Consider the following 26,928-nt stretch of genomic DNA (forward strand, 5'->3'; position numbering starts at 1 on the left):
CCCGGCCAAGAGGAGGCCGTCGGGCGCGGTGGCAGAGGCTGGAAGGGAGATGCTCCGGGCGGGCAGTGGGGCGGAGGCGGAGGGCAGTGAAGGGGAAGCCTGCGAGCCCCAGGGAAGCAGGGCTCAGCTCGGAGCTGAGGAGCTGCACCCGCCCGAGGCAGGTGCGCCATGCACGGGCCGGGGCAAGCCCGGTGCCTGACCCCGAGAGCTGCCCCGGCGCCCTGCATCGCCCCGACCCCGCCACGGGCATCACCCCCTTACCTTCCGCTGCGGGCGGGGCCGCGGCTCGCCCGGTGCCCCGGCTGCTCCTGCCAGGGGCGGCGGGGCCGGCCCGGGGGCCGCCGCGGGACAGGCCTGGCCCGGCCCGGCCCGGCGGCGAGGCTGGCCGGGGTCGGCGGCGGCGCGGAGCCGAGCGGGGAAGCCCGGGCTCTCCCGGCTCCCCCGGCACCTGTTGCCAGGGAAACCCAGGTGTCTCCTCACCGCGGCCATCCCCGGCGCGGCGGAGGGGGCGAGGGGCGCGGGGGCGGCGGCGGAAATTTAACAAGCAGTTGTGTCTGCGAGGGGCTGGGAGCGTGTCCTTAGGCGGGTTTCTCCCGGTTTTGGGCACAATAAACCCGTTCGTCTGTTAAGCTAGGGCCTGTTTCAGAAAGAGTAATTGTGATTTGGGCAGGAACTGCCAGACCTTGCGAGCCCAGAGTCTCCTGCCTCCTGGCCTTGTTATGCAGGACTCTGTGGAACAGGTGGAGAAATCAGGAGCGGATTTCCTTTGGCTGTCTGACAGTGGAGAGCGATGTCATTGCATTGACTGGTTCAGCAGCAGTTCTATCTGTAGCATAAGGGCATGCCAGCACGGAGAAAATGATCACAGAAATTACGCCACTCAAAAATTGCCTCCATTCCCTTCCTTGCAGTTAAGAACTAATCAGTTCCAGGAATGTGAGGGAGGCTGTGTATTAAGGTAACTCTGCAGCTAGCTGGGCTTGCTAGGACCCACTCACCCCTAGGGCTGACCCTTTGTGCTACTTCTGGCTCTCTCTGACCAAAGACTTCTGCTTTGCATCTTTCTTCTGCAACAGAAAGGGTGGGTCTCTCCATTTGTATCCTTGTGGTATTTCTTTATTTCCAAAATCCTGCAGTGCTCTGCATAGAAACTAAAATAGTGTCTTAGAATAAAAGTAAAAATTAATTTGACAATTTCTGATTGTATATTCATTGCAATTAATTTTCCTACAAGCACTTGAAAATGACTTTTCCTACCTAAAGAGAAGTTTGAGGCTGTTTTATATATTTTCTGCTTCAAAACCCAAAAATGAAGCATGGCTGTATATATCTTGGATGTGTCAATAAGCAAGAAATGTATATGATTTTATTCAGTTTAATATATCAAGATCTGACAGAAAGATGGATAGCCTCTGCATAGGCCATATTCCGGCACTGGGGGTCCAGAAGTAGATGCTACAATCCCATATTCTTCTGCCGATAGTACTGGGGAGAGCTTGACACTGGTCAATAGTATTTTCTGCCCCATAGACCTTTTAATCCCATAAAAAATCACCAGGCAGTGGCTGGCGCTCCCTTATCCCAGGAAAATCACATCTGGCTTCAGCATGTGTGCCCTCTCTCCCACATGGCTGGGCTGGAATTTCTTCTAAAGCTCCAAACCAAACCTATCCTGACAAAACACTGCATTTAGAGGCACTGCTGCTGTGGTCTTGAAGGAAAGAAATGTGGTCAAACTAGAGAGAGAAGGATATTTTGTTTCCAGATACATCCTCGTGCAGCAGTTGCTATGGTTTTGTACATTCTGAAGTTGTTTTGCCGCATCAGCTCTAAAAACTGTCATAAAACATCAAAGGCATCAGCTGAACAAGAGGCAACTCAGTACCCGTGCTGTGTGCTCGTTTCAGTTTCTGTGTCAAGATATGCCACAGGTAGTAGTTTTCAGAGTCTATCAGATCTTCAGACCCCCTGCACATTGACCCACAAGGCAAGGTCCTGTACTTTTCCCTTGTTTGAGCAAGATTAAAAGCTCTCTTGTGGATCAGAAGGACACATGCTATGTCTAGCATGTGCACTAATAAATGATCAGTAATTCCTTCTGCCTCACTTCTTTGCATTATTATTTCACCTTTCTCACTGTCTTACGTTGAAATGTTTAGCTCAGGGTGTGTATCTACCAGTAATATAGATTTTTACACGCCATTTTGTCTTGCATACAACAACAGCACCAAGTCTGAAGTATTTTTAATCAGGGTATTAATAATTAAGTGGTTTTAATAATTTTTAACCTGCAGAACATCACAAGATTTAGATATTTTGGTCTTTTGTCACATGCATTCTTTCATTTTTCTTGTACAAGAAGGATTCTATTAACTGAGTCACAGCAAAGAAACCATGCAGAAATTTATCAGAAGGGTTATATGCAAAAACTATGTGCTACTTCACTGGAAACCAATGGCACCCGTCCAGTTACTAACATATGCTATGGCAACGGTGACACCACATGGGAGTGATGGCCCGGGCTGCAGGGTGAAAGGAAGTGCTAAGCAGAGTACACGGTAGACGGAGGGAGCTATTCCAGGTTTATCTTCTCAGTGCTATTTTTAAGTTTTTAGATTAAATCTGATCTCGACTGAGTCCTTCTTTCCACACATTTGGGAGTCAGCTCAGCACACACACATGGAAAATACTTTCCAGTTACGGCATGAACGAGCTGAGCAGGAGGGATTCACTGCAAGATTGCCATCCAAATCGCCATCTGCCCAAGGGGAGGGACAGCATGTAGTTGCACTATTCCTGGAGCAAAGAAAGGACCAGGTAGTTACCAAGTCTTCCTTGCCCTCTGCAGAAAGTCGGTACAGCCCACCTCAAGAGGTTCGTTCCTGCACTGGCTTGTTCATGCTGCCAATGGCTTTAACAAAGCCAAACTTCTTGCGTACCTGCCTCAAAGTTTCTTTAGTGCAAGTCCACAGATATTGGGGTGTGGAGGAGAGAAACAACAACAACAAAAACAGGACTAAAAATGTGGTACCCTGAAACAGGAGAAAAATAAGGTAAGATGAGAATACATTTCTCCTTTTATAGCTATGGCTTTGTCCTAGCCTACATCTTCTGAGGACATTCACAGGCCAGCCCTATTTTTTACTGTTTACCATGACACAGTTCCTTCAAGTAACAGAGGACTTAGGATAAATGTCAGACATTAATTATGGAAAAAGTAGTCTGAACATCTATTCTCTACGTAAACAAAGGCTTTTGTAAAAATTATTTGGCCACTTAACAGTGGAATTGGACCATCAAAGAAGAGGAAACTCCTGCAGCCTATTTTCTGGAACGAATGATCTGACTCCAAAGAGTAGTTCACAGAGCAAGCTCCTAAGACTGCAAAAGGGAAAGGCTGTTTAGTTACTCTGTATAATCTCTACCATAAGCTCTATCTTATCCACAGGTATAAAGTAACACTATCTGATCTGAAACCATCCCTAGAGCTGCTAAGTAAACATATAAAAACCTTAAACTGTAACTAAAAGTGCTGCCAATTGTTAGCTGTTGTCAGTGGAAATGAAGGTGTAAGAAAAGTCAAGAAAAGGTCATTTCATTCCTCACTTTGCCTCCTGGCTCTCAGCTGCTTTTACTCCAGAAGGGGTCAGACCCCAGAAGCCGTTCAGCTTCTTACCATGTTAAGAAGCTGCCCTAAAAGGCATAGACAGATAGCTTATTCCAGAGAAGCCTCTTCCTCTCCCACATGTCCATGACACTCCCTAGCTTTCATGGGGGAGTAGAGAACTGCTCCTGCAGACCAGGACTGCTCCTGCAGACCCACTCAGATCAGCAGGATTCCACTTTGCCATGGCACAGAAACTGGGGAGCAGCCAGTTCCACCAGCAATGCTCTCTTTCCCCGCTGTCAGAGAAGCATGAAGAGCTCCTAGGGAAGCTGAGCACTGAGTCTGACATTTACAAACTAGGAGCAAGGCTAGCTGCAATGTCTGCAAGCATAGAACTTTCATTCACAGTTTCCAAATGTTCTGCTTCACAGAAGTCAAAAGCTCCCACTGGTCCCTCAGGAGCCTACCTAGGATCAGAAAATAATTTTATCTAGCACAGGAGACAGGTGGATGTTACCATGGTCAGGTTTGGCACATTCCTGGAGGTTGGTAGTTCATTGGACAATATCACCATTATGTTGGGTTTGCTTCTCTGTTACATGGATGCATAAATTAAGACAGTGAGATGAAACTTAGCACACAGAATTCTACTTGCTTTATTCCTAATTCAAAAATTGCAGCAATTCAGTCATTTTATATCTACATACAGCACTTAATCCATACTGCAATAACCCATATACCATGTTATATTGCTGCACTGAGACTTTGCCAGTTTCAGATCAGTCACCTCTGTCAAGTCCCATAGGATAAGAGGGCCTGTAAGACCTATTCAAAATAAGTTTTTTACCCTGGATGGCCACACATGATCTAACTTCCATCACCAACGAGGTGCCAGGGGAAGAGCAACTGAAGTTGAGAAAGGCTGTTGGAAATAGTATTCCTGCCTGTGTCGTACCAGCTGCTGAACTTCTGCTCTTTTGTCGTCTGAATCTGCCTGGACAGCCTCTTATTTTAATTGCTGTTACTTTGAATGACATTAATCTGGAGGAGGGAACTTAGAGTTAAAGCAGCATATTTTATGTTCATAGAAATTATAATCATGTTCAGAGAGCAGATTAAAAGGGTTCTCATAATGATGGCAGTGAAGGCAGAAGATAGAGCTTTCATTTCCATAAAGCATTAAGCAAACCCTACTTTACTGCCAGCACAATCTGCTGCTGGCTCTAACTATTTATGTTTATTTTTATGTATTTATTATGTGTTTGTCCCCTGCTGTCAAGGAGACAGGCTTCTGCTCCTTACCTTTCAGGAATGCATTAATCTTGGTGATTGGTTAATGTACAGGGAGGGAACAGAGCAAGGGGAATACAAACTGCAGCAACCTAGTACAGTGTAAATCCTGAGAACAAGCTGAACTGGATAGAGATGGAATCTGGGAACTGTTCTTAATCCTGACAATTACAAGCAAGAAGAACACACAGAACCCAAAATAACACTCCCGGGTAATAGCATCCCTTTTTGGTTTCTCTCCAAGTGGAAATTTTATTAATGCATCCCAGGTAGGGGTTTTGAAACAACAGAATACAAGTTGATTCAGAGTTAATTCTCATTTCTGCAGAGCTAATTCTCGTTTCTGCTGCTGGCCCCAAAAAAGCAGGTGTCGTCATGGGCTGTTGGCTGCCTCCTCCTGCGCACAGGGCACAGTGATTAGAACAGCATGAAAAGCCCAGTGAAGCCACCAGAGCTGGCACGGGGCAGTGTGCCTAACAGAAAAGCAGTGGGGAAAGTAGTCCCTTGATGGCTGATGTCACTGTAAATAAGCCTTAGGTTAGCCCAGAAAAATTCAGTTAAAACCTTACTTTTTTCCTGTTTGGTCAGATGCCAAATTTGCTGAAACTCCACTGGCTGTATGACTAATCATGCCTTTTAGTATTTCCCCCCCTGTGATGAACCTAAGTGAAGCTACATTCAGAACACTCATTACAAACCCAAAAGCACTGAAGGAAAAGACAAGGAAGGGAATCCTAAATTCTGAAATTTCCTGTTCCTGTCCAATAAAACATTTGTCATCTTATAAACCCTATGAATGCCTTAACTTTTAAATTATTTTTAATGATGTGATAGTTTAATCCTTTCCTTGCTGGTTCATCATAGGAACATCAGTTATCCAATCAGATGTTGTGGGAAGTGAATGGATCAGGTACACAAATGAGCTCTAGTAACGGCAATTTAAATGTCTCCCCCACTCCATACTTCCTCTCCACAGCCTCCATAGCAACCACATTTTTGAGAATGTTTGCAAAGATTCTCAAAAATTCAATCTCCAGGGAAAAGTAAACCCCTAAAATCACATTGAAAATCTGAAGCAGGAAAAACAAAGAATTCTTGCACAAAGCACAAGAGAGGAATATCACAACATCTGAACCTCCAAGTCACACATCAAGTCCAATTTTACAGTTTTCAATTCAATCAGTGCCAGTTTTCAGCATCATTATAACCTTGTGATGCCTTTAAAAACTGTGAGGGAGGGAGGGAGGGAGGGCATTTTAGTGCAGCTCTACTGAAACCTGGGTCTAATGACAATTTAAAGTAATTTATAACCCATAAAGCATTCACAGCAAGGCCAGTATCACAGTATCTAGTGATATTTATGAGTTTGCAGGTCCCAGTTCTATTAATATGATTAATATGTAGATTATTAATGAGATAAAATACTGTTTATTGTCTTTCATTAAAAATACTAAACAAGCATTCTGCAACCTACTGACATCTGGAATTATGGTTTGTGTAATCTGCAGAGTTTGCTTTGCTGGCACAGAATGGGTCAGATCATAAGTGGTTTATGGTGCTCTTTAACATACAGCTATGGCATGAATAGGCTGAAAAGACAGATGCTAGGCAAGTCAGCAGTTTACTGATTTGACATTCACTGCATTTGCAAGGTTAACACAACTTCTGTCCTGAACAAAAAGAAATCAGGGCCATTCCCACTGAACAGATGAGTGCTGGTGGTTGCAAGGAATAAGGGCCCTGCTGTCACACAAGAACCTGCATTATGGCAGAGAAAAAGCCCAAAGGGTAACTACAAAATTCTCTGCTTCCTGAGGCAGCATTTGTGCAAAATGTATGCATGCATAAATACTTCTAAACATTGTTTTATTGCCTTTCATTTAGGGAAAAATGTGGTGATTACAGAAAAGCAAGCATCAAATTTTCTTTAAAAATAAATTATAGTATCAAGCCTAAATTAGCAAATCTGGAACTGCTTTAATATCCTTCTGAACCTAAATGTGTGTTATAAGAGGTCTTTTATATAGAAGGCATGCCTTGAGTTAACAGAAAAAGCAAGGAATCTGATATGGAGTAAGGTACTTAAGCCATGCAGAGGCGAGGTTTCAAACCAGGTCTGTGCATACCAGGTAAATAATAACACATACATCACTAGAGAACCAGGCAAAACTAGTGTGAAGGCACACTTCCTGCATTGATCTCCTCTTTTTACAAAGTGCAACAGCAACACTTTGACTCTATTTTGCTGGAATGTAATTTCTGGCATTGTATGTTGTCCAGTGCCTCTGCTGGCATTTTGTTTTGGATCTCTCTAGATCCACGCCACAGCAGCAGCAGCATTACCCTCATTATATAGTGCTGCAATCCCTACAACTGTGTATCATTAGTGGGAAATCATTTTAATACTCTTGTAAACACCACCAGAGAGCCAGGAGACTATTTGTATTTGTTTTACTGTCACAAACTAAACTGCCTTATTCCAACCCTGTCCATCAAATTAGTGTTGGACCAGGTTCAAAGCACTCTAAAACTGCCAACTCCAGTCTGGCTTGAACTTTAATAGAACCAGGGATTCATTTTCTGGTGCAGACACTGCGAGCATATCAGCTGCAAATACATGTATTAATAAGGTGCCCTTGCTCCATCACACAGAAGGCTGCAATCCCCATGTTGGAGTCACAGCACTTTGCTCCTCCAAAGGTTTTATTACAGGTTTTATACTTCCCATTGGCAGAACTTTTCATTTTCCCCACATGGAGAAAATGTAGGTGTATAAAATATTGGATAACCTTCTTACATAAAATATCTTACATTTTTATGTAAGAATTCAGTCTATATTTAGTCCAAAGTCTTCCCCTCTGAGGTAACTTTTGGTTTTAACCCAGGAAGAAGGAGAAATCTTGGCAGAATGTTGAAAGAGAGATTTTCTGACCTAGTCACTGGAAGAGATGGTATGATTTTTAGATAAAAGTTATACTTCTCTTTCAAAAAGACTGAATATTCAGTTCAGCCACCAAAGTTAACTATAAAACAGAAAACTGTTGACCAAAACATGTTTGCTGAGAGGGGTGTTCAAGCCTTAGCTGAGTGGCAGGAACAGAAGGTGACCTGGGAGCACAGCTAGCCAGGGAGCTGAAAACCCCATCCCACAGAGCCACCAGGATGGAGTTTCCTCAGCACAGTGAGGTGGCACTAGCAGCTGCAGAGCACCTGTGAGGGTGTACTGCTGTGGTGGTGTACCTCAGGCTGCACTTCCAGCTCGTCCTTTAGCCACTGCTGCTGGAAGTTCAGAAGGAAGCCTCATCTGCCCAGTCAAAGGCTGGATCTATATTAAAAACATTTGCCAGAAAGAACGGCAGTCACAGAAAACAGAAAGACACAAAGATGATTAATTCATTTTTTTCAATGCTGAAAAAAATGTCTGTGAGCAGTTCCCAGAAGCAATGCTGGTAACAAGAGAAATTCTGAGTGACTGCACACTCAAACACATTTCTTTTAGCCTTCATTTTTGATCTTTTTTTTTTTACTTTCTGTCAACAGCAAAATGTTCAAAGCTAAGCTCCACTGCTCTTGGAAAGCAAGACGTTAGCTCGCCTCTCAGCTGCAATCAAAATTTGAATTGTATGTTTAATAAATTGGGGTTGTGATGGTTAGTAGCAAGAGCTAACAAAAGTATTTCTTAGGATTTGCATAGCAGTCCTATACAGGAGGAGCTTCCAAGTGCAACTATCAAATATTCACAAGTGTTTGTAACCTTTTCACTTGCGTCCAGATGCTTTCCCCTGTACCATGCTGTGCAGGAACTGCCACTAAAATCAGCACAATTCCCAACAGAAAATGCTACTCAGCTTGAGTAAAGGTGACAGAATCGAACCCTTAGAGGGGGAGGATGAGAAAACTCAGTATTAGTTTGAATAATTAATGTATCTGAGAATATCCTAATCTCCTTATGAAGAGAGAGGCAAAATCTAAATACATTATTCATGATGAATTATTCAGTCAGCTGTGTATGAATTATCCTGGGAATATTTCACTGGCTTTTAGAAATTCTTTCTTAGAACAAATAAATCTAGCTTGGGAAAAACATCCTCTTTAGTGGCCAACCACATTTTCAAACTAGTCTGTCAGCCAAAGATAAATTTAAAATGTTTCCTAGCATTTATATCTACTGTAGCATCATCTAGGAATCCAAGCAATACATTTGCATCATAGTAGCATCATGTAGGAATCCCAGCAATAGCTTCTCATTATCTTCAGTGCAGTACAGACAAAGATGTGACTATAATGCTGTTAGATTCAAATGAAAGTGTAAATGTATTCTAACACCATGAGATTTTATGAGACCAAATTTAAAATTCTGGAAAGAAGGACTAATTGTTGACTAAGCATACAATTGTATATGCACACCTTCAAGACCATCTCCATGAAAATTAATGTGTCTTCAATGTCACACCTGCCACATGAAGTGAGGCAGAATTTTTCCTAGGACTCCTTCACTAAGCCCTACTGCCAAAACCCCAAAAGCTCAAAGGAAGGATGCATCTATGAATAAACAAGATAGCTGGATTTCATTTTCTGAGCTCTGAAATCCCTTGAGTGCAATATACTTACTATTTTTTTTTCTCAGAGATTTGTACAGTTAAAATTATGAGGGTGGGAGAGGTTTAATATATTCATGTATAACAAAACAAGCCCACTCCAAAATTATCAAAGGCATCAGATCAGGCAGCTTAAATGTCTCCCTTCTTTGCATCCCTCTACTTTTTTGTTTGGTAGGACAATTTACAGAAAACACTGTGTCCCTAATAGACTATAGAAAGGTAACACAGCAGATGTAGCAGCTTTTTTTTTTTTGCTTATTCTAGTGCAATGAAAAACCTATGAGATGGACTACTGGGTATGTCAGGAGTTTAAAACTCTTACCTGAGAGCAAAACCTTAGTACCACAATGCCACAAGAAAAGTGTCACCAAGCTCAAAAAAAGAAACAAGCTGAAAAAAAAGTTAGCCTTTTAAGTCAAGACAGGACAAGGAAAAAGGGAGGATAGGAACTAACATCACAGATGGAAAATAGAAAACAGCTATGACAGATCTCAAGCTTCAGTGAGAAACTCTGCTCTGTCTCAGCAGGGGGACCTTTTGAATCACATTTGTGATTCTTACTTCACTTATTTGAGGTCTATTTTGCTTTAAATCCTGTGTTCATTCCTGGATATTTTCTCTCTCTTAATTAAACCTTCATATCAGACTTTTATTAAGATAGAGGCAAAGCCTGTACCTTCCTCATTCTCTTAAGGTTATCTTCTGAAATAGGATTGAATTCTTTTAATGGAAAGAGACGGGGGAGAGAACTGCTAAACCTATGGGAAAGTTGTAATTCCACAGTTATTTCTAAGAATACAAAAGATTGTTGTATCTTATATCTGGACAATCCAATTAGCTTAATGTCTGGGAATTAAGCAGGCTGCTGATCATGTTGGAGAACTGACCTATTTCAATGGAAAACTGTTTTATTTGCACAGCAGTCTTACTTTGGCTCAGTAGCTGAGTCTCCAGAATCATCCTGAAATTAACCATGGGCCATCACTGCTCAAAGAAGGAATGGTAATTTGTTCTGGGAAATCACGGGCACTGTAATACCTGTTCACTAACTGGTATGCATCACAAAAATTATGTGGTCAGATTTTCATATGGGTATCCCCAGTTGTTGAATTCACAGGTTTGTTTTCTAAACAAGTAATTAGCTAGTGGCCTCCAGATCCATAAAATATTTATGAAGTTTTTCTATTTCAGAGTGTGAAAAGAAGTCTTGCTGGTTTCAAAATTTTCAATAAATACATCTCTCAGAAGCAAATTTCCCTCCCCTTTCCCTTCCTTTTTTCATCCTTGAGTGACATGGAGTGACATAGCGTTACTGAGTGTTGTCACAACTTAGAAACTGTGTTTTGGAGGGAGCTTTTCCTCCTGTGTGTGGTTTGCTTCACTAGCTCGCTCCACACTTAGGAGTCTTTCCAGCTGCAACGAAGAGCAGAACAATGCAAAGCTGGTTCCCCTCTGCCACCCACTGCAGGTGCTTTTCCTGTCAGCAAAGGTGCCAGAGCTCTGGACTCTCCAGGGTGTCACACACTTCCATGGATGGCCACGGCCTCAGTCACAGCTCATCCCCCTCAGAGAAGAGATAAAGAGCCAAACAAAGTTGTTGGCCATGCTGGGACAGCACCATACACAGCATAGGGGCTCTCTCACTGAGAAACATTGCTCTCTTCTTCCTTTCTTTAGTGTAGTTTACGATGCTTAAAACATTTGCAGTTACCTACACAGGCCCTCCTGATACTCTTCTAATCAGTGACAACAGAAGGAGAAATTGCAGGGAAGTACATCTTCATCAACAAGAATTAGCTAAATGTTGGTAAATAACGGGTTGTTCAGAGAAGTTGTGGATGCCCCATCCCTGGAGATGTTTAAGGCTGGGTTGGATGGAGCTATGAGCTATGGTCTAGTGGAAGGTGTCCCTGGCAAGGAGATTGAAACTAGATGATTTTCAAGGTCCTTTTCATTCCAAACCATTCTATGATTCCATAATATTAAGAGGCCTAGTCATTCAATCTAAAGGTAATAAATATGTAATTGCCAGAAATACATAAATTTAATAAATGAGAATCTTATGTGGCATTCTTCATAAACAGACTTCAAGGAGCTTTGTATGGGAGATCACTCTCACTCTCATAAAGACAAAGACCACTTATTTTCTATTTTATTAAAAATGCCATTAGAATTTCAATCCAGAAGGTGACACATCTCCCTGAAATTTCCTCTACATCTTGAGCATATATATGGTCATATATATAAGTTGGATGAAGAATAGTCAGGCAAGGAAAGAAATTTACTCATAAGGGAAAGAACTGGCCTCATATGAGGCACCAGAACTATTTCTCTTCTTGACCATTTTAGCAGTTCTGAGCAGAAGGCAGTTTAATTGCTCATGTCTTTCACGATATAAAATGTCTTAAGGCATAGAAGGTCATCTCTCATTTCCTCCATAAAATAGTTTACCACAGAGCTTTTGCAGGAAGGGATATACCAGAAGATTACTGGCTATTTGGATTACTCATCAGGGTCTGATAGTATGGCATGTTTAAAAGAGTTATGAGAAAATAAAAAATAATGTCCACACTCACGGGCAAGAAAAAGAAGTTGGCACTGTAAAATGTGGTGTTTCCTGCTAAAAGATCCCAAACTCTTTCATTTATCCAGCGGAAACTGCTCGGTGCCTGAACCCTCTTGTGCAGCAGTAGGCAATAAAGCTCTCACAGGTGGAGAATTAACCCAGCCATCAGGGCAACGTGCTTCTTACTTCTCTAAGTTGGCCCTATCTTTGCTCTGAACATTTCACTTGATAGATAATTCAGCAAGTCAGCATGTTACCTTTTCAGTGATTTTATTCGCTCTAGTCAGAGCTATGCTGCAGGATGCAAACAAACCCTGGGGAAGCCATCTACTCCAGCCGGGCGCGGCTGGCTCCCGCGCCGTTCCTCTGCTGCCAGCCGCCAGAGCAGAGCTGGATGCCATCAATGCCACATCCCACCAAGTGCCAGCGTTTGTCATCCTGGGAAAAGTGACACGGCTCAGAAATTATATAACTTTAGAAGGAAATTCGTACAGCAACCAATGGATACTGGTCCCTGAAAATAAAATTGTACTTCAACCAGTAGCTAACCTGCCAGTGCCCACACACTTCAGCTTTGAGGGAAGCCTTATAATTAGAAGGGCAGCTTTTATTGAGGTGGGTGGTATCTGTATCAGGCTTCAGTCCTAAGGATAGATATGTCATCTTAAATGTTACCTGAATATCTAGGAAGGTGTAATATCTTTGGAAGCTTTTAATCATTTTGGAGCTCCTTTTAGGCTGAACTTACTGTCTCGCCTTCTGTTTTGCTTTTCTTCTCAAGTTCTTTGATTTATCTGATCCACATTTTGCTCCAGCTGAAGCCAGTGGAAGTTTCACCTTTGATTTCACCGAGCTTTGGCCTTGCCCGTATAGAGGAATTAACCTTTTCTGATGAGGGTAGTTGGGTGTTAATGGTGTAAGACAAGGGAAAGGCAAAGGTCATGGACAGGAGGACTTGTGTCTCCTGTACACAGATTAGATAAAGCAGAACAGAAGGGGAGAACAAGTAGACACTGACAGATGCCAACACTACAAAGCCATCATGCAAGGCTAGATGTTGAGGGGGAAAAGGATAGGGTCCCATATCAAGAAGAAAAAAAAAAAAATTCAGGCCAGTGGCATCATAGGAGACATTATACTGCTACATATTGATGGGCTCTGGTGTGGATGGGGGTGCTGCTGCCCCAGCTCAAATCCTCTCTATCTCCTGTGAGGGGAAAGACCACCTCCATGTTTGAGCCGGTTGGGTTTGTGCCACAATATCCACAGAATCTATGTGATTTTAATACTGCTCTATGTACTTGTCACAACTACAAGGAGCTCCATTTTCAACTACTCACAGGACCAACCCGGGCACATAAAACATAAAAAACATTTTAAAAAACCCAAAACATAACACATAAGAAAATTTTCATGCTAGAGTTTGTGTTTGCCACTGGGGCCTGCCTTTTTACAGACGTGTCCAAGAGCTGGAAGCAGCACCCTTATGTTGACATCCTGTCTGCATCTCCATTGTCTCACCGCAGCACCTGCCACGTTTGCTGGGAAGGATGTCCAAAAAGAGAGAAATTATTTACAGAATGGAAAATGATTTATAAACAATGAGTCATTCATATTCCCTCTGAGACAGAGGCAAATCTCAGCAGCTGCAGAAAGGAACATAAATGCCAGTGGAGAGGGTTTGGAGGGAACCAGAATGTACAATGTTTGAGCCTCCAAACATGACCCTTTGGGGCAGTTACCTGTCTACTATGGATTTTAGGTCCCAAGCCTTAAGCTCATATTTCAACAAAGTTAGGAAATGAGCCAGCACTGTGGTGAAAGCTAGAAATATTGCAGCCCACAATGCATTTTTTGTAGAAATAAAGCTCAGGTTCATATTATACTGAAACTTTTATTATTTTCTGGTAAGTGTTTTCTGATATGCTTTGTAAGAAAATTATGATAGATAGCTCAAGTTCTCACCTTGCATTTGGACATTTATTAGGGAGTGAAGTCCCTTTTGGGGGGTATTAATTGTCACAGGTGGCTACAGATCAGTGAGGTATAAGACCATTTATTTGTTTGATAGTCTGTAAAAACGTCAGGTAAATTTATCCTAGTATTTTAATGCTGAGAGATACAAAATGCAGAAGATACAAGGAAAAAGGAGAGGAAGCAGTACAGAAAGACTTTGACCCATGGAATACAGAGTGTGTCTTCACATCCTTAAACTGATCCAAGTGAGTGAGGACCACTTGCAGGTGCTTTGGTCCAGACACTATTTCTGTTTGGAATGCAAAACAAGCCTGTGCATGGCTGCACTCTAATCTGTAGCAAATACAAACTACCTAACCACTACTAAGTGGCAGAAGCATTTACTTAGCAGTTTCTCAGACAAATCTTCCCTTTGCATGATGACAGATTCTCTTGTAACAACAGTCTAGAGATTTGCTTGGTTGACTTATTGATTATTGAAAGAAGTGCTTTAATGCTGACTTTCCCAGAAGACCATGCAGCATGTTTGATTTTAACTATCCCTTGACATTAGTAAATGTAAATATTCATTTTCAGAATTTAAGCTTATTAGGCACATATCTACAAAAGAATAATGGTTCATGCAAGATGAAAGCAACCAGGGATTTTGTCAGATGAGATCCAATAAGAAAATGAATGTTATAAGCTCTTGGTCTTCATCTGCTATCAAGCAAAGTGAGCTTAAAATATTGGCAGTGATTAGCCTGGGAGCATTCAGGCAATATATTCTCCGTATTGATGAGGTCCACTTCTTGCAAAGATAGGCACATATATATATATAAACACACACACATATTCTTGCATCCATGAATTCAGAGCCCTTGTATGATACCCAAATGTGTAAGTATTTACAGAATAATATAATAGAATACTAGAATAATAGAATCAAGGCTTAAAGGTACCATGGTACCACAGACCCAGAGAGCTGCTGCCTTGCCAGTGTCTAAACTAATGGTTAAAAATAGGTTCTTTCTCTCAATTTTGACTGATAATTATTTTTACAGTGAAAAAGGGAATAAAATCAGTTGTGAGGTTTTTTATACAGCTGTCACGGCTGCCTTCTCACACTAGCAATGTCTTAGCTACAGGGAGAAAGGGTTTGGCCCCAGCACTGCCAGGGCAGGGGGCAGGAGGGCAAGTCAGAGCAGGGACCCCTCCCCACAGCCCCATCCCACTGCCCAGAGGTGGAAAGCAGAGCTGGACTGGGGACTGCGGCCCCAGACATGGGAATGGAGCAGTTCTGGGGCCAAGCAGGGATCCAGAATCAGTGAAAGATGTGGGCAGGAGTGGGCAGAGCTGCAGAAAGCTCAGCAGTGACCAGGGTGAGGGCTGAAGCTGAAATGCAGCTGAAGCTCCCGGAGGCATCCTGGTCCCACTAAGGTTTCCTGCAGCCTGTCTCACACAGCTCTGCCCCTGAGCTCACACAGGGCTGCTCCCCTGCACCCTGCAGCGCTGGCCTTGGGCACACTTCTCAAAATACTTTGGGGCTCTGCATTTCTTCAGGACCCCATAAGAAAAGCACAACGCTTTATATATTTTAGAAGACACTTTTTCTTCTCTGTGTAAAAAAAACCCAACACATGAACAATATTTCATGTTTTTGGTGAACACGAGTTATATTTTTCTTTTTGTTTTTTGTGGCTGATGGGGTTTTTTTTCCTCAGCTAAAAATGTGATTTCTGGTATGCTTTTTGCCTGTTTTGTAGAAAAGGCCTTTAACATCATTAACTATTGTATTTCTTTTAACTCCAAATAGTGAACAGTACTGAATTGCTGCCATAAAATATGAGTCCCCTAAGGAGACAGACATCATTACCATATTAATATTCCATGTAGTAACAAATATACAAAGTGGTAACTCATTGCTCGGGGAAGAAACACACTCTGATGATTAAAGAAACACATCTGGGAGAAAGGCTGCTATTAACACCAGTGTAAGTGACTGGACATACAGCAAGCAACAAACCACTTGAGGGTGGGACAGAAGTTTTATGGATGGGTGGAGACTACGAATATGAAATTAGACAACCCCCATGCTTTTAGAGTATTCAGTAATAAGAATGACCATAAATGTCCTTCATCTGATATTTGTATTCACAAATGCTATGAAAACCATAACATAATGCCTCAAGCAGAAATAAATTTTTAAACATCTTTCTCCTTGAGAAGAGGCTTCTTGAATGACTTTCTATCCCTCTTCATGAATGATAGGATTTTGTGGAAAGATGTCATATTTTGTTCATTTTGGCTCCTAACCCACACACTTTGTGTTTCTGCCATTCTTGGTATGTCGTTAGTCATCCTATATAGGCATTCAGCAATCCCTTATTACATCATTATTATTATTATTATTATTATTATTATTATTATTATTATTATTATTATTATCATCATCATCATCATCATCATCATCATCATCATCATCCCATAGAGCTATTTATTAACAAAGATTTTGATCCTGCTCTGCCAGGGTGCTGTTGTGCAGCCAGTGGAATCACATCTGCCCTCTCTCACCCCACAGCAGTGTTGCCTAAGCCCACCTTTCCACCCTGGCATTGCCCTTTTCCACTCCTGTACGGTTTCCACAACCCATCCTGAGATGAGACAAACTCCAGTGCACTCCCTCTCACATCAGACTCTTCTGGACAACCCTCTGGACTGCTGACAGTGCCATCTGCAAACAGTGCCCTGGCACAGGTGGCACAAGGGGAGCACTGCTAAGGCACCCCTTATCTTTTAGCAATCTTCTAATGAGCATGTTTCAAAAAGTTTTAGATTCAAGAAACAGAGGCATGAAACACCTTTAGCAGACCTCAGTGGAGAAAAGTTTGTGTGCAACAGCCCTCCATCTCAATTATTTGTTTAAACATAGCCAGGAATATTTCACATTAAGCTTCTGAGTTTGGTGCCAACAAAGGGAATTGTTAAACTGAAATTGCTGGAAGCTATTGCAGTGAAGGAATGATGCTTCTCTCTGTCTCTATCTTGATGTAAGTATATGAAATATATATGAAATGTTTTTCAAAATTACTGTAAGCCAGCCTCTAGGAAGCCTCTGATAAGGGCAGTTGTGTACTTTGCAGAAGAAGGCCTATCTATGTAATTTTTACCTGCTTCATTTATAGGGTGGCCCTTTTAAACCCTAAATGATTAAAGATACTTGAAAAAGGCCACCATCTCCCGATGAAGCAGTATCTGAGCTAACAACACTTTTCTTCTGAAGCTGTTAGTGTTATTCTGTTGACTTCAGGGCTTCCCACCACTTTTGCACATAGACTAGCAGTTTGCTTTGTTGCAAAGAGGGTGAATCCATCTTTTCTCCATGGTCATAGTGCCCAGGGGCAGTTACCAAGGCCCAAATTACAGCAAGAAAGATTTGGACTGGATAATAGTGGGAAAACTGTTCTAACAGTAGAATTCCTAAGTCACTGCACTGATAATTCAGGAGGATGTGGACCCTCTCATGCTGGAGATTTTGAAGAACTGGGAAAACATTTGGCAAGAATTGTGTAAATATATCTATGAGGGGACAGACTAAGGGTGGCTTCTCAGGCTTCTGGGTGTCTATGAACCTCTGAGACAGAACATGTCTTAAAGTATTAGACTGAAATAGAAGGGCAGTTTTCCTTTTCAGACAGTCCCAAAAGAAAAGCAATATTCCTGTACCTCACAGTACTGCAATGAACTCAGCTGTGAAAGCTGTCATAACAACATTCATCCAACTGTGCATTACAAAATGCACACTCAGTTACCACAACCAATGTAAGACTAAATGTGTGTTTACCTACAGCCATTCCCCGCCCAGCCTTGCATTTTTCTGCAGGCATTGACTGATCGGTACAATTACAGTGGCTCCATGCATAATTCAGTGCACAAAGACCAGGCTAGGTTCATAATTTTTTTTTTCCCAAGGAAGCATCAATCTTCTCCTTAGGAAGAGAAAAACAGGAAAAGACTGGTTAATAAAAATAGCAAGCTTGCTTGCTAGCACCACTAGCCCAAGTGTTTCAGGTATAATTCATTCCATTTCAGCTGCAACATTTAAGACATATCATGAGCGTCACACACTGATGTGCATACTCCCACACCCACTGAAAGTGGATCATACATCAATATATCATATACTATAGTCACTACCTGTTTTTTGAGTCTCCATTTCTTCATAAAGACTCAGCAAATTCACCAGATTCTGTTGAGTTTATCTAGATTTACTTTGGCAGAAAAGTAAAGGAGTGTACTGCAGAGATGTCTGTTTCACTCAGAAGTCATTTAGTTCTTAGAGAGAAAGGTTTGGCTGAAAACAGCATAGAAATCCAAAGATTCAGTGTGTTGGGAAAAAACAGAGCAACCCATCATAACCAAGCAAAAGATTTTCAGTGACTAATGCCATAACTTGATGTTAGTAATGAATTTATCAGAGAGCTTGGGAGTATATCAGAACAAGATGCTTGACTCACAAATAAACCTCTTTAAGGGATGTCATATTCACAGGTCAAGATTCATAGCCTGCATTATTCTTGCTAAATGCCAGGCACTTGGTGCATAAAAAAGTAATCTGAATTACATATTTTTCTTTTTCTTTTCTTTCTTTTTTTCTTTTTTTTTTTTTTTTAATTAGGCTTCTGGATTGGCCAATCATGCCATATTGTGGAATCTTGAATGGCTGTTTCACTGGCATGTCCTTCCCATGATGCTTCTGAAAAGGCCATTTTTTAAATTCTTATTTAAACACAAGGCTTTCTAGAAAATGGGGAACTTACTTTGAAATGTTTGTTCCTGTATGGTTTTACTGATGTTACAGAATCTTAGCTGAAAGTTTTCATCAGTCTTCTCCAGATGATGCATAATCATCTTAAAATAAAGAGTTTTTGTCTTAGACAGGATTAAATCACCCTTCCCAGTCCCTGTGGGCTGAGCCTACCCAGCACTTCATAGGATTGTTCCTTCCCAAAGAACCTGCAAACATCAAAGTGGCCTGATGGCAACAGTCTGGCAATGCACAGAATGACATGGAAGCTTTCCCACTCACATGCTCTGGGATTTAGTGTTGAGTCCCTCAATGTACAGAGTCATGTCTTGACCCTTGATAGTGATCAATGATTATCCTACAGAGTGTACTATTGATAATCTCCCTGATGTTGCTGCAAATGCCAGCAGAAGCTCTGCTGCTTGTACAGTCTGTCCATGCTCTTGAACTTGTCTTTGAAGGCTGTACTTACACCAGAGCTTGGCTGAATGACTTGGAGTCTGCCACCCACGCTCATGACTCTGCAGATCATCTTCATCAGCTGGTATTGCTTTCAGTCTTCATCTGGCTGAACCTGTTGATTATTGTATGAATACAGACTTGGGGAGATGTAATATGTAATGCAACATTTGTGAGTTAATGTGTAATGCAACATTTGTGAGGCCTTCAATTCTTCTTTTGAACTGGAAATTAAATCAAAGCAATTGATTTAATTTGGCAAGGCTTACTTCTACAATATGCATGCATTTTCTAGAGCAAGCAAAAATGAAGCTTCCATATCTGTATGCCAGAATGGGACCTATGTATATTTTCACTTGAGACAAACAATGAGAACATGTGTGTCTAAGTTCCAAATGTCTAATATTTATCAGCCACGCTATCCATATATTATCAATGGACATCAGAATTCCCAGCCATTTTCCAGTTTTCACAGTTGATCTTTTATGGGCTAAATTCTCCTCGCCATAAAGAATTCTAGAAGGACTCATGGGTGAAGAGTCTTTAGCACTGTTTTCACCTCTCATTGTCATGTTGTGACATGAACATGAATTTTAATTGCAGATTTTTGTTCTATCAGCTCTATCAAGAAGCAGCTTTGAAAAATAACATACAGTTATTTTAAGGCATATTGAGGTTTTTAGTGCCCACTGGTGACAGGACAACATATACCTCTCTGAAAGTGATATCCACTGGCTGTTACTTGTCCACTCAGCTTACCCTTTATCTCTGCCAAGATTCAAGTGACCATTTTTTGACCCCCAGGATGAGAAAGGACAGACCATATCCCCACAGCAGCTGGCTGAGGGATATTGAGGACTGGAGAAGCCAGTGGCAGGAGCCCAGCACACCCACACTAGGTATTTTCTCACTGCAGGGTTGGAAACTGGGAGTTGCCAGCATGATAATGAAGGGGAAGGTGTGATTTTGCAAAGGAACAGAATCAAAGTTACTTCTTGATTCTCAGGGCCACTCTCTCACTGTACATCATGGCATCGCAACTCTTGCACAAACATGTGTGCACATATGTAAGTACTATATATGCTTGAAAATGCATGCACACAGACACAGAGCTAATTTCAAGACCCATAATCAATTGTTAGTAAGGGACAAAGAGTGAAAAAAAATTCCCAGGTATGACTAAAACTGTTTGAACCCTCAAGTAAAAACTCTCATTAGTATACAATACTCATATTCCACATAGCACTTGAATACTTCAATTTAAAAGTTATCCACATAATTTATTTTATACATCCCCACAGGCTGAGCCTGGGCCCACCAAACAAGGCACTTTCCTGAAGCTTGAAAGCTGTTTAATCTTATTTTCTGGCCCCTCTGAGATAACTTCTGAATGGACTCTCTAAGCTCTTTATACTAAAAGGTGATCAGAGTGTAAGGCCAGAAGTTCCCAGGTTCCCTTCAGATGGTGGACACACGCTGGGCCTGACCAGTTATCTGTAAACACAGATAGATTTCAACGTGTTGTACAAAAGCCCTTGTGTATGCTGAAGGAAATATATATATTAGAAATTTCCTCATGACAACAAGAAATCACTAGGATATTACCAGGAGGGAGAAGAAGACAAATATTTTTAAATGAATGGTCTGGACCTGTCCCTTTATGACTGATTGAAATGAGAGTTATGAGGCCTGGATTCAGCCTTTTATTATGAGACACTGAGGTTCTGCAGTATATTTTTTCCTTTCTTTAATTTAGATCTGTGCAAAAAAATTGGCATGAAATACAAATAAATGACAAAGCACTGAGAATTAGGCCATTTGTCTGTAAAACCAGACATAATCCCCAAAATAGCAAAATACAGAAAAATGCATCAAAATGTATTAGTGATGACAGGCCATATATTACACAGGCTGTTAATGCAACTGTAGGTCACTTATCAGTACCAGTGAGTCACAGAAGCCTAACATTAAATATAAGAGGCAACATACAGACAAATATTCATTAAAATAACAATTACTGCTAAGTGCAGCATTTTGCTAGATACAATGACAGCTAAAAGACTGATGAGGTGCTCACAATAATGAGCAAAGTAAATATTTCCACTCTCAAGTATATACATATATACACATATATGCACATATTGCTTGTAGGAAAGAGCTGAAGAAATATGTAAATCTCTATGAATACATCATTTTTAATGCTACAATAATCTTCCTTATTTCAAAATCCCTCCAAAGAGAGATTTTAAAGCCCCATATCTTTTGCCTTACACAGACACCCATAGGTCTGAAGAGCCAGTGGAATTGCCCAGTTCCTGTGGGTTTTCTTTCACCTTCTTTCACCGTATTTCAACCCAACTTTGCCTGTCCTCACTCACTCCTAAATCCCTGCAGTCAGCACAGTGAGGCTGGGCTGGCCAGCAGAGGGGCAGGGGGACAGCCTGCAGCAGGGACCTGTCCCCCACACTCAGAGTGGCCAGCAGAGCCAGGCTGGGCTTGGCCATGGGGACAGGGCACCTCTGGGACCAAGCCAGGGAGGCAAGTCTGGGATCAGCAGATTTGATTCATAGGGTTGGGTACAGCTGTACCAAAGCATGAAGGCTGGAGCTGAAATGCAGCCCCAAAGCCTGAGGATGATTCTTCTCATAGCTGCCTCAGTTTCCCAGCAATGAAAACACAGCTTGCGTGGCATGCCAGTGTCAGAGCAGCCAAACCACTTGTGTTAGAGTACATAGCAGAGCTTGTCCATCAACCAGGGCACCTCATATTTTCTGCTGTAAGTCTCCAGATCTCCAGTTTTACTTGGACAATAAAAATACAAAATATGAAGGGCTGATGGATGTGGCCCCCAACCTCTAAAAGTCAGAGTGCCATCGAACAGAGAAGCCATCCTCCAAACTTAGCACAGTGGCAGTTTTCTGTCCAATTCCCCTTTGTTTTCATGAGGCACAGTTTGTTTTAGAAACAGATTTACAACATTGCATCCTCTCCATCTCTAAGCCATATGTGGGAAGGATATTGGCATGGTCACAGTGATTCTGCACTGAGTCCCTGTTAATGTACCTTAGCATGAGAGGTGAGTCAGACCTGCTCTTTGCATCTCTTTCATCCAGAAAACAGTAACTGTGTTTGTGTGCAGGCCAAAATGTGGGGTCTTACTGGCATGACTCTGCCACAATGACCGTAAGCCTGCAGGAAAGCTTTATAGATAGGACATGAGGAAGTGTTGAGTGTGCTGTTCTCATCGCTGAGGATGTAAAGTATTTCCTAATGAAGGTTCAAGGGGATTTTATATCACATTAATTTTGTGATTAGATCACCAGAGTTATCACCAGAGTTTTCACCTACTGATACACAGAGGCAGGGCCGTAGGTCAGAGCACAGACCTGGTGGGGGATGTTCATGCAGCTCCTGTGCCTCAAGGCATGTCAGGAAGGTTTGTGGACTCACCTAGACTGAGTCAAGAAGGAGCTTGCAAAAAAACATCATCATCCCACGTCTCTCAAAGACAGGCCATCCACTTGGCCTGTGAAATTTCAGATCAATATGGTATCTGTTTGAGTAATTATGTCACTGTTTGCTGAGGTGGTAGTAATTTCCCATTACAAGACTTCTGTTCTGATAGATTAGAGGTAGTCTGGTCTATTGTGGAGCTGAAAGGGTTGTACCCTTTCTGGATAACATTTGTAGCTGGAAGAGAAAAAGGTCATTCATAATTATTTTTCAGGTATACTGGCTTAGCTATTAGTTTGATTTATCACATGTCCTTTCTGACAGAACATGAAATAATCAGAGTTAGATAGTCTTTAGAGGAAACAGGCATCCAGCTCATAGAATATATCAGTTTCAATAACACTGTTCAAAGGAATACAGCTCCTTTCAATATATTCAGGGATTTGTTCACCAGTTTAGGTTCAGCTGCTTTCAAAATAGATAGAAGAAACCTCCTTGTGTGATATAACCAGATGCCATTTGCAGAGACTGTGACATATGGTCCTTCAGACATGGAGATAATCACAGAGGATAATTCTTGAGAGCCCGTTAGGATTCCAGAGTAGCTGTCTCTGCCATGTGGCGGTTGCTGATGTCTAAATATGATAAATTCACTCACTTTATTTTCAAAACACAGCTGAAAGAGTTTTAAAAGGAGTAGCATGAAAGCAAAAAAGTATCAACCCTAATTACTCAATCAAAGTGAGAAATATATTCCTGATTCCATCCAACTTCAAGGCAAGTTAATGAACTAAATAGAAATCTGCAGCTGAAACTCACTGATATGAGAATAATCTAATTTTCCACAGTGAACGCAATAAGGATTTCAAGGGAGCCTACACAAGCTTTTGTTCAATACATGTCTTGGGCAGGCAGTGGGTATACCTCATTATTTAACCCCTTTCTGTCCCTAAAAAGAAAAAAAAAAAAAAAGGACCCTTGTATTCAGGGTCCTTTCTTCAGTAAGAAGAAAAAAATTTTAAGTTTATGCTGTTATCACAAAAAGTATTTTAAAAATTATCCTTAACACAAAGGCTGTAAACTACTGGCTTCCCCCAGCACAGGGGGTCCAGGCTGATATTTGATCATATGCCTCTCCCAATCTGATATTTGTCCATCAGCATTGACAAAAATAATTATTTTGAAGAAAAAAAAATCATAGTAGATGGTTGTCAACATCTAAAATTGCATCAATCACTGTGCACCTCTACTCTGCACAGAAAGAGGCCAGGGCTGAAGAACCACCATGTCACTGGACACACAGAGACACACTTTGTGCTGTGAGACCACTGTCAGCTGGCCTGTGGCACAAACCTTACAGAGCACATCACAGCTCTTTGAAATAAAACACATCCAGTAACACCCATAGTTTAAGGCTGGAGGCTCAGCTGAAGGTCAGAAGCTGTGCAACATAAATGCAATCAGTCTGCTCTGGAGTGAACCTGCCTTACATTGTGTGGTGCAAGGCACTTTGTGCTCTCCAGTCCTGAATTTGATTCCTTAACCTGTTAGGCATAATGTGCTAATCACTCCACCGGTCTGAGATACCCGATGAAAAAATCAGCTCCACACACCAGGATCGACAGAGTTAAAAGTTTCTTTGGGCATCAGATTACTCCCAAAACAGTCTAGAAAGGTATGAAGGGGCATGGTGAAACACTGAGATATAGTGATTCTTGCCATAGTATCTGAAGCATGTTAAAGGAAGTCCTACAGACTTCATAGGAAGATGTAGTACATAGGAAGACACAGCTGACTTAATGCCAGCTGATTAATCTCTATCTCCCATAATATATTTCTCCTATTATTTGGTCTTTCTCCTGACACAAGGAATCCTTCTGGTGTTGTTTTTTTCCTCAGTGCAATGCAAGACACACTGGATGAAATAACAGACAGAAGGTGGAAGTCCTTCTGGCCTTATACACCCATGAACACAATACGTGTGAAAACAGTGCCAAAGCATCCCATGGGTAATTTTAAACTGATACAGTTTGAAAACTGCTGACTACTCAGCTTACCTGGATAAAGGAGACTAAAATACCCTTTCTGAAGCTAGAATGGGGTCATCTGTTGACAAACATGCTGTTCCATGGAGGCACATTCTATGTGTAGCGTGTGACTATTCAGTTTTACTGAGTGTCATTGCTCAGCTCAGCTGTGTGGAGAGTGTTCAGACCTCTTCATGTCTTTTAGATCCAGCACATCCCACTCCAACTGAAAAATCCAAGAAAATTACTCAAGTCTTTAATCTCTTATAAGCCTTTCAAGCACAGGAATGGGCTGCCCAAGGAGAGCTTGGAGTCACCAAAGACTGCACGTGGCACTCGGTGCCCTGTTGTAGTTGACAAGGTGGGGATTGGCCAAAGGTGGGTCTCTATGATCTTGAAGGTCTTTTCCAACATTACTTATTGCCTGAGAGGGCAATCGGTTATTCTGTGTGGATTGTATAAAGGTTGGTGTGCAGGTTTTGGAAACCTGTCCTTCGAGACATCAGCAGGTAAATGAGGAAGAAAAGCTTGTTTACAATTCACTTGTGAAGTTTTAACTGCTCACAAGCTCTCTGTGCCAGAAGGCAGCAGCAAATTGGCATTATCAGCCTTGGGAATATGAATTTTGTGCATCCCAGAGTAACAAAACATCCTCTGTCTGAAGGAAGAAACTAGTATGAGCAGTTAACTTTTCATATTTGCCATTCCCTTCCATTTTAAGAAATTAAAATGCTTCAAGTGCTTTCATTAAACTAATTTAACAACAAAAGAACTAGAACTAAGACACAGGATTTCCATGTTGCAGGAGATGCTAATCACCCTGGATTTGTTTCCTACAAAAATGACACAGAAAAATAGGAAGTATGAATGGAGGGAAAATTTTGGACACTCATGATTTTTGAACTTATGGATTAAAATAAAGCATTTCTTGACATTCCAAAACCAAAGCTATCCTCTTTGATTCACTGGCCCAAAGTGAAACTTTTTGTTCTCACAGAAACAATTCACAGTTTACAGAATGGTGTGAGTTGGAAGGAACCCACAAAGATCATTGAGTGATAGGAGTCAACATGAAACTCTGTGTCCAAACCAGCTGCCAAAAAGCCTTTGAGGGGCTGACTCCCCCTGTCTTTGTGTCCCTCAGACGGGCACTGTTCCCCAGTCAAAATGTATTTTCCATGGCTTCACCACAAGCAGAGGTCTAGGACAATCCTGTGATGTATCACACTGACTCAGCCCAAGGAGAAACAGCCATTGTTTCTCATTTTCCTGGGCACAGTTTCATCAAAGTCTTTTTTCCTGTGGCAACTTTCTGTTTTGATGAAACACACTGTTTCTCATGGAAAAATATGTGATGTTTTCTATAGGCAGTTAAACACCCCTCAGAAAACAGATTTGAAGAAAGAATGAATGAAGACCTATACCACTGAAACCAGATTTTCCTCCATCAGGAATATAATAATAATATTTGAATTAATTTGGTAGGTAATTCTTCTAAAATGATGGAAGTTTATTAAGCATTTATCTGTATATGTTACACTCAAAGATGGAGTAACACATTTTGAATTTGATGAACATGTGTGTTTATATAGCACAAATTACTTCTTCCATTTTACATGGTTTTTATAGCTAAGAATTATTCAGTAGTAGTTTAGGGAAAATGTACAGTCTGAATGTTAAACTCTGCAATCAGTTCTGTTGTGCTACTTGTTTCTAAGGGGCAAATTCAATACAGCTCGTGTATTTTTCAGTCTAGAGATATGTATAGGAAATAATTTCTAATACCATGACAAATAAATTGTTTAAATCTTCACATTCCTCACAAATTCCAGTCCTCTTTTTTGACTAGTAATTACACAGTCATAAATCACAATTATCATGAAATATTGTGTTATTAATAACATGCTGTCCAAATAGTCAACAATGATATTGAAAGCTTCTGTAAATTTGCTAATTTGTGCTACTTGTTGCTAATCATGATGGCTCATAAATGGTCATCTGAGTAATATGAGGTTGATACTTTTACCTGTTTGGCTGACATCCAAATTGAATGAGAGGGGGAAATGGCTAAGAAATGATGGAGAATTAGAAATTCCAAGTATACTTCTTTTTGTTATCACAGATAATTTCAAATACTCCCTCCAACCATTCTGGCATGAGAA

The sequence above is a fragment of the Taeniopygia guttata genome, chromosome 1 (genome assembly GCF_048771995.1).
Source record: "Taeniopygia guttata chromosome 1, bTaeGut7.mat, whole genome shotgun sequence".
In the NCBI taxonomy this organism is placed as follows: domain Eukaryota; kingdom Metazoa; phylum Chordata; class Aves; order Passeriformes; family Estrildidae; genus Taeniopygia; species Taeniopygia guttata.